The sequence below is a fragment of the Martes martes genome (genome assembly GCF_963455335.1).
Source record: "Martes martes genome assembly, chromosome: 4".
NCBI classification, from domain to species: Eukaryota; Metazoa; Chordata; class Mammalia; order Carnivora; family Mustelidae; genus Martes; species Martes martes.
Window position 1 is genome coordinate 14608062 of NC_137891.1, and position 9463 is coordinate 14617524.

Genomic DNA, 9463 nt, shown 5'->3' on the forward strand with positions numbered 1-9463 from the left:
ACTATTATGATTCCTACTTCATAGATTTAAAAAACGGTAACTTAAAGATATAAAATACTTTCCTAAGGCCACACAAGATCATTGGCACATAATATATAGTTTGTAATTATAGTGCCAGTGGCAAAACTGGATTCGAAGCCAGTTTTAATTCATTTCAAAACCTTAGCACTTTATACTAGGCTTCACTCCTTGTAGAAAAATGCTTACAAAAACAAACAAACAACAACAACAACAACAACAACAAAAAATGAACCTAGATGTCATTATTAAATATTTTACTAACACAATTCTTCTAATATATGGGTTTCACAGTTCTGATCGTTGGTTTTATTAAGAATTCTAACAACTGCACACCCCCATTCACTGAGATCCAAATGTTAACATATTTTTTTAAATGATGTATATACATTTTTAAAATAATTAATAGTTTCCTAGATTTGGACAAAGCTATTTGGCCATTTACAAAAGAGCCATACTCCACTTGTGGTCCTATAACTATAGATGCATATATTTTTATTGTCCTGATTTTAAATTCAAACTTCTTTATATCCTACTAAGCCCTAGTAAAAGTTGCTGTGAAGTTATACGTCTATGTATAAGTTCCTAAAAATGAGGCATTGGAACATAAGCTAATTAAAATTCTGGGTCCAAGTGACCTATCACACAAAATCAGTGTGGATATGAGGCACATTCATCATTTTTTATTTATAAAAAGTACAAACTTCCCCAATACGTTTTTGTGAATTGTGCTAGTTAGAATTCCCAATTGGTGAAGTATTCTGTCTAAATGAACGCCATTACTAGAATACTCTTTGTTGTTTTGGAAAAGCTTATTTATCTGCCAAAATTCAACATTCTATCTTCCCTTATCAGCTGTTGGCATGAGATTTTACATGTAAATTACCTTGTAATATAAATGTTTATATTCGTCAAGCTGAGAAGAATAAGTTGTTAAAACAGTATGCTAAGATGTTTGTTCATAAATGGCATCAGCTTTGTATTCACAAGCAGCTATCAGTTTGGATTAATGTAGTTACATTTAGGCTCAGTGAAAGCAGATGGATTTTGCAACACACTTATGGTTTTGATGGAGAACAAAATAATCTTAACAAAAAGACTAGAATAAAAGTTCAGAATTTCATCTGGGGTTTTTAATAGGCATAGTAAACACACAATGTTGAAACACAACTGTATTCTCTTTCAATTTGTTTTAAAACTAGAGCAGCAAGTGTTTGCTGTAATGATCTTTTTCTCTGGTATACAAGTAAGTAAAAGATGCTACATTTTGTTTTTAAGCACGAAAATTTTCCCTGGTGATGACAATCTGCTCTATTGGATGTCTTCATAAGGTCAGTACATAGTAGAATAACAGATTCATTTGCAAAAACTGTGGGAATAGAATGTCACTTCCAACTTTCATTATTGCAATAATTTGACAAGTTTAACTCTACAGAGATTCTCTCTCTATGTCTTCTAACAATTCTCCAGAGATTGGATTTGAGATTACCAACGGGGTAAAATATTGTTTTAGATCGCAGTTCCTGCGTTGGTTGTATTATTCCCAAGTTTATACATAGAAATGGAAAGAAAGGCTGATTTTTTTTAATTCAGTGATTGTCAGTTTACTTAGAAATAAATTATTAGGAGGCCATTTCTAGACACCACATACTAAAATATATCATTGCTTATGAACCTCCTTCATTGACTTTTGCATTCTGGGGAAAATAATGCTACAATGCCTTCTACATTATGTGTGGCAGTGATTTTCAGATATTATTGTATATTCTAATCATGCAAGGAACCTGAATCACAGCCTATTTCCCATCCTGACTTCAGAAATTCTGAATCAGCACCCCTGAGACAAAGTCCAGGTACCTGCATTTTAAAGAACACATCACTTTTTGGACCCCACTGTGAGACCAAGTCTGTGATCTTTGTTGACGAGGCAATGACAGGCTCTTCCCAGTCTCTATAAAAGCCCTTTCTCCAGCTGGAGAAAATGATTGTCACTCTTTCTCTTACAATCAAACAGTATTTCTCAAAAGGTAATGAAGGGACCACCTACATTGGTCCCTTCTGTATAGAAGGTCTCTTATACATAATGTCCTTACTAAAGTTGTATATTCTGGAGCCCCACTTCAGACCTACTAAATCAGATACATTTGGATGTTGAGTCTTAGAATCTTCAATGGAATCCAGCTGATTTTTTTCCTCACTCAGCTTTACTTATAGGAATTTTTTTTAAATATATGAATTTTAAAAGAAACATTTTGAGGTTAGTTCTGTTTTGATTTTTGTGTCAGACATTGTTGCCACAAACCACACTGATCCATTTTGTACTTCAAGACAGTTTAAGGCAGCCATCCCAGTAAAATTAATCTTGAGAACTTAGATAAGTTTGCTGAAATAATACTAAATTCTCAGTTTTCGTTTTTTTTTTTTGACCTTTGCTCTTCATTTTTTGATTCTCTTCACAATGTGTCCATTTGATTTTTAGCCTCCTTTCTCTTTCTTCTTGGACTTGTGAACAATTTTTCATCTTGAGACTTTGGAGTAGATAAGAATTTCCCAAGGAAAAAGATAAACATGGAGAAAAAAATATTGTTTTAGACATGTTGACTAGAGTATTCCTATTGTATTGGGATTATGATGGCTGTAGAGACCTAACAAGAAAGCAAAAACCATTAGCCCAAAATCAAAGTCATGTGGTGTGGTGACCATACAGGAAACATTAAAAGAAATATCACTGCAGAAAATGTTTTTAAACCAATAAGTCAAAAGTTTCATAATGGAAGAGATCTCCAAGGCATGCTAAGCTGCTTTGGGAAATAAAAGTCTTTCCCCCTTTGCCTCACTACCTGTTGTCTCTTTGGCCCTGAGTCTTTTTTAAAAAAATATTTTATTTATTTATTTGACAGAGAGAGATCACAAGTAGGCAGAGAGGCAGGCAGAGAGAGGCGGGAGAAGCAGGCCCCCTGCTGAGCAGAAAGCCTGATGCAGGGCTTGATCCCAGGAACCCGGGAATCATGACCTGAGCCAAAGGCAGAGGCTTTAACCTACTGAGCCACCCAGACACCTCCCTGAGTCTTAAGAAAAGTCCTTATGGTGGGCAGGGTAATGTGGTGCTCACCACCCATTCCTGTCTTTCTGGTGTGCCCAGAGAAGGATACTGAAAAAAAACAAAACCTTATTTTCTACTTTCTTTAGTAGCAAGGGTTTGGATGTGATCTAGGTTTAGCCAATCTGATGGATTTGTGAAAGATTAAGAAAGCAGAAGTGAGGTGGGAACACTATGGCTCCTTCTGAAGTGTCTACCAGCATTATGAACATGGAGACTTTGGGCTCATGTGTAGACAATCAGTGAGTGTACCATGTCCAGACACTAGCTCTGTGAGGGTCTCCACAAAGTTCAGATCATTGGACAAGGTGTGGCTTTGGAGGTGCCAGTCCTAACAGCATTGGTAAGTCCTGGAAAGGTGAGGTTTGGGTTCTGGAGCAGCTGCTGGAGTGGTTGCTTCTCAGTGGTAGACCGTGGAAAAACCAGTGATTAACAAAGACATTCCCAGAATCCCTGTTGGTCTCCTTACCAGGTCTAATCTCTGGTGTTTTTCTGGAAGTCATCACGTTCTACCCTAGAACTTGCTCCTCCAGTCTTTCCAGTGATTCTGTAAATAACTTGCCCCTGTTTAAGTGTTCAAGATAACGGAATTCTTATTGTTACTGGCCTCCAGTTAATGATTCTGGACTTTTTCTTGTAGATATTGAGGGCCAAGTAAAGATATAACATAAGTGTATGTGTATGTTATAAATATCCATGAAGTAATCTAAACCAGGGAGCTCTGGCTGAGGACTTAACTTCACTGTGGTCAACCGTGAGATCTGTTGAGGAGCTAGAAAAATAATCTGATTACTCAAAGCCTTAATATAATTCTAAGATTATATTTAGGCTGTAAAATTTTCCAGATGGGAAATCATAAATTTGATTACATTTTTCCAAAATGTGTGCCACAGATTGTTATTGTTGCTCTTAATACATAACACAAACATGTAATTTTAAAAAGTTGAACTTACATTGCAGAATTCCTTATACCCTTTAATAACTACTATGTCTGTGGCTCTCCAAGAAGGAAATTTAATAGACAGCTTTTCCAAAGGATTCTTGTTTTTGTTTTTCCTCCTCCCCACCTTTTGGTTTATAGAGACATTAGGGAGACAAGGTCTAGTGATTGGGACATTTCATCTCTTAACATTAGATGTTTGGGGGGCACTTGGGGGCTCAGTCATTAAGTGTCTGCCTTTGTCTCAGGTCATGATCCCAGGGTCCTGGGATCGAGCCCCGCATCAGGTTGCCTGGTCAGTGGGAAGCCTGCTTCTCCCTCTCTCACTCCCTCTGCTTGTGTTCCCTCTCTCACGGTGTCTCTCTCTGTCAAATAAAATCAATATAAAAAAAAACAAACGAACAAACCAAAACAACAACAAAAAACATTAGATGTTTTAGATTTATTGTTATTCGTGTATGTACCTATAGTTCCTTCATTTTCACTGCCATCTAATATTCTATTTTATGATTATCTATAGTTTATTCATATATTTTCCTAGAGATGGACATTTAGATTAACTTTTCTTTTTCCCTGAAAAGAATGTTTGCAGACATGTCTTCTGGTGCCATGGGCACACTCCCTAGGTTATACACTTGTAAATGAAGTTGCTCGATTGTAGAGAGAGAACATCGTGGTCAGCTCTACAAGGGAATATGAAGTTATTTTCCAAGTAGTTTTACCAAATTATATTCTCAACAGCAGTGGATGAGAGTGTCCATTTCTCCATATTCTCATTAATACTTGCTATTCCTAGATATTTTTAGTTGTCCTTTCAGGTAAGAGTAGTTTTAACCTTTAATGTAGCCTTAATGTTCATTTCCCAATTATGAATGCTACAGCGAGAAAAATAGCGCATTCTTTCATGCACTTAATAAACATTTACTGAGCTAGAAACTGGGAGGACGGTACTGAACAAGAAACCAAAGACCCCTGTTCTGATGGAGTTGACATTTTAAGCAGGTCCCTAGACAATAAGCAGACAAGCAAACAGAGAAGTAGTGATATGGGCTGTGTTGTCTGAAGGAAGGGTGATGAGCTAGAGAGAGGAGGGGAGTCTACTTTTGGGTAAGTGAAGAGGAAGGCCTCTCTCACAAAATGACTTCTAATAAAATAGGTAGAAAGATGAGTTTGACATTACTCAGGGTAACTCTAGATTATTATGCAAACCTTTGGTGTTGGTTGTGATCTCTCCTCTTTCATTCATGATTTTATTTATTTGCGTCCTTTCTCTTTTCTTTTTGATAAGTCTGGCCAGGGGCTTATCAATTTTATTAATTCTTTCAAAGAACCAGCTCCTAGTTTTGTTGATTTGTTCTATTGTTTTTTTAGTTTCTATTTCATTGATTTCTGCTCTGATCTTTATGATTTCTCTTCTCCTGCTGGGTTTAGGCTTTCTTTGTTGTTCTCTCTCCAGCTCCTTTAGGTGTAGGGTTAGGTTGTGTATTTGAGACCTTTCTTGTTTCTTTTTTTTTTTTTTTTTTTTTTTTTTTTTAATGGAATGGCCCTTGATATCCTGACTGTAGCTCAAGGTGGTACCTATGTTTTATTTTATTTTATTTTTTTTTTAAAGATTTTATTGATCCATTTGACAGACAGAGATCACAGGTAGGCAGAGAGGCAGGCAGAGAGAGAGGAGGAAGCAGGCTCCCTGCCGAGTAGTGAGCCCGATGCGGGGCTCGATCCCAGGACCCTGGGATCATGACCTGAGCCGAAGGCAGAGGCTTTAACCCACTGAGCCACCCAGGTGCCCCCCTTTCTTGTTTCTTGAGAAAGGCTTGCACTGCTATATATTTTCCTCTCAGGACTGCCTTTGTTGTGTCCCACAGATTTTGAACTGTTGTGTTTTCATTATCATTTGTTTCCATGAATTTTTTCAATTCTTCTTTAATTTCCTGGTTGACCCATTCATTTTTTAGAAGGATGCTGTTTAGTCTCCATGTATTTGCGTTCTTTCCAAATTTCCTCTTGTGATTGAGTTCGAGCTTCAGAGCATTGTGGTCTGAAAATATGCAGGGAATGATCTCGATCTTTTGGTACTGATTGAGACCTGATTTATGACCCAGGATGTGGTCTATTCTGGAGAATGTTCCATGTGCACTAGAGAAGAATGTATATTCTGTTGCTTTGGGATGGAATGTTCTGAATATATCTGTGATGTCCATCTGGTCCAGTGTGTCATTTAAGGCCTTTATTTCCTTGTTGATCTTTTGCTTAGATGATCTGTCCATTTCAGTGAGGGGAGTGTTAAAGTCCCCTGCTATTATTGTACTACTGTCGATGTATTTCTTACAAACAATTATAAGAACATACTACGAGCAACTCTACGGCAACAAATTTGACAACCTGGAAGAAATGGATACATTTCTAGAGATGTATAAACTACCACAACTGAACCAGGAAGAAATAGATAACCTGAACAGACCCATAACCAGTAAGGAGATTGAAACAGTCATCAAAAATCTCCAAACAAACAAAAGTCCAGGACCAGACGGCTTCCCAGGGGAATTCTACCAAACATTTAAAGAAGAATTAATTCCTATTCTCCTGAAACTGTTCCAAAAAATAGAAATGGAAGGAAAACTTCCAAACTCATTCTATGAGGCCAGCATCACCTTGATCCCAAAACCAGACAAGGATCCCACCAAAAAAGAGAATTACAGACCAATATCCTTGATGAACACAGATGCGAAAATTCTCACCAAAATACTGGCCAATAGGATCCAACAGTACATTAAAAGGATTATTCACCACGACCAAGTGGGATTTATTCCAGGGCTGCAAGGTTGGTTCAACATCCGCAAATCCATCAATGTGATACAATACATTAATAAAAGAAAGAGTAAGAACCATATGATACTCTCAATAGATGCTGAAAAAGCGTTTGACAAAGTGCAGCATCCCTTCCTGATTAAAACTCTTCAAAGTGTAGGGATAGAAGGCACATACCTCAATATTATCAAAGCCATCTATGAAAAACCCACCGCAAATATCATTCTCAATGGAGAAAAACTGAAAGCTTTTCCGCTAAGGTCAGGAACACGGCAGGGATGTCCGTTATCACCACTGCTGTTCAATATAGTACTAGAAGTCCTAGCCTCAGCAATCAGACAACAAAAAGAAATTAAAGGCATCCAAATCGGCAAAGAAGAAGTCAAACTATCACTCTTTGCAGATGATATGATACTATATGTGGAAAACCCAAAAGGCTCCACTCCAAAACTGCTAGAACTTATACAGGAATTCAGTAAAGTGTCAGGATATAAAGTCAATGCACAGAAATCAGTCGCATTTCTTTACACTAACAACAAGACAGAAGAAAGAGAAATTGAGGAGTCAGTCCCATTTACAATCGTACCCAAAACCATAAGATACCTAGGAATAAATCTAACCAAAGAGGCAAAGAATCTGTACTCAGAAAACTATAAAGTACTCATGAAAGAAATTGAGGAAGACACAAAGAAATGGAAAAATATTCCATGCTCATGGATTGGAAGAACAAATATTGTGAAAATGTCTATTCTACCTAAAGCAATCTACACATTTAATGCAATCCCTATCAAAATCCCATCCATTTTTTTTAAAGAAATAGAACAAATAATCCTAAAATTTATATGGAACCAGAAAAGACCTCGAATAGCCAAAGGAATATTGAAAAAGAAAGCCAAAGTCGGTGGCATCACAATTCCAGACTTCAAGCTCTATTACAAAGCTGTCATCATCAAGACAGTATGGTACTGGCACAAAAACAGACATATAGACCAATGGAACAGAATAGAGAGCCCAGAAATAGACCCTCAACTCTATGGTCAACTAATCTTTGACAAAGCAGGAAAGAATATCCAATGGAAAAAAGACAGCCTCTTCAACAAATGGTGCTGGGAAAATTGGACAGCCACATGCAGAAAAATGAAATTGGACTATTTCCTTACACCACACACGAAAATAGACTCAAAGTGGATGAAGGACCTCAATGTGCGAAAGGAATCTATCAAAATCCTTGAGGACAATGCAGGCAGCAACCTCTTTGACCTCAACCGCAGCAACTTCTTCCTAGGAACATCGCCAAAGGCAACAGAAGCAAGGGCAAAAATGAACTATTGGGATTTCATCAAGATCAAAAGCTTTTGCACAGCAAAGGAAACAGTTAACAAAACCAAAAGACAACTGACAGAATGGGAGAAGATATTTGCAAATGACATATCAGATAAAGGGCTCATATCCAAAATCTATAAAGAGCTTATCAAACTCAATACCCAAAGAACAAATAATCCAGTCAAGAAATGGGCAGAGGACATGAACAGACATTTCTGCAAGGAAGACATCCAGATGGCTAACAGACACATGAAAAAATGCTCCACATCACTCGGCATCAGGGAAATACAAATCAAAACCACAATGAGATACCACCTCACACCAGTCAGAATGGCTAAAATTAACAAGTCAAGAAATGACAGATGCTGGCGAGGATGCGGAGAGAGGGGAACCCTCCTACACTGTTGGTGGGAATGCAAGCTGGTGCAACCACTCTGGAAAACAGTGTGGAGGTTCCTCAAAAAACTGAAAATAGAGCTACCCTACGACCCAGCAATTGCACTCCTGGGTATATATCCTAAAGATACAAACGTGGTGCTCCGAAGGGGCACGTGCACCCGAATGTTTATAGCAGCAATGTCCACAATAGCCAAACTGTGGAAAGCGCCTAGATGTCCATCAACAGATGAATGGATAAAGAAGAAGTGGTATATATACACAATGGAATACTATGCAGCCATCAAAAGACATGAAATCTTGCCATTTGCGACGACGTGGATGGAACTAGAGGGTATCATGCTTAGCGAAATAAGTCAATCGGAGAAATATAACTATCATATGATCTCTTTGATATGAGGAAGTGGAGATGCAAGGTGGGGGGGTTTGGGGGGAGGTAGGAAAAGAAAAAATGAAAAGATGGGATTGGGAGGGAGACAAACCATAAAAGACTCAATCTCAAGAAACAGACTGAGGGTTGCGGGGGGGAAGGGGGACGGGAGAGGGTGGTGGGGAAATGGACATTGGGGAGGGTATGGGCTATGATGAGTGCTGTGAAATATATAAACCTGGCGATTCACAGACCTGTACCCCTGGGGATAAAAATACATTATATGTTTATTAAAACAAAAAAATTAAAAAAAAATAAAAAAAAATAAAAAAAAAAAGATTATTATGCAAACCAGGGTACTTCTAAGAGGACTAAATGCCAGGATAGTGAATATAGACTGGGACTTCCCAGAGCGAACCATTCTGTAGGGTTATCTAACAATTCTAATTTTATTTGTAGCCAATTTTCCTCTCCTCCAGGGCTCAAGGAACCCCATGAAAACTGA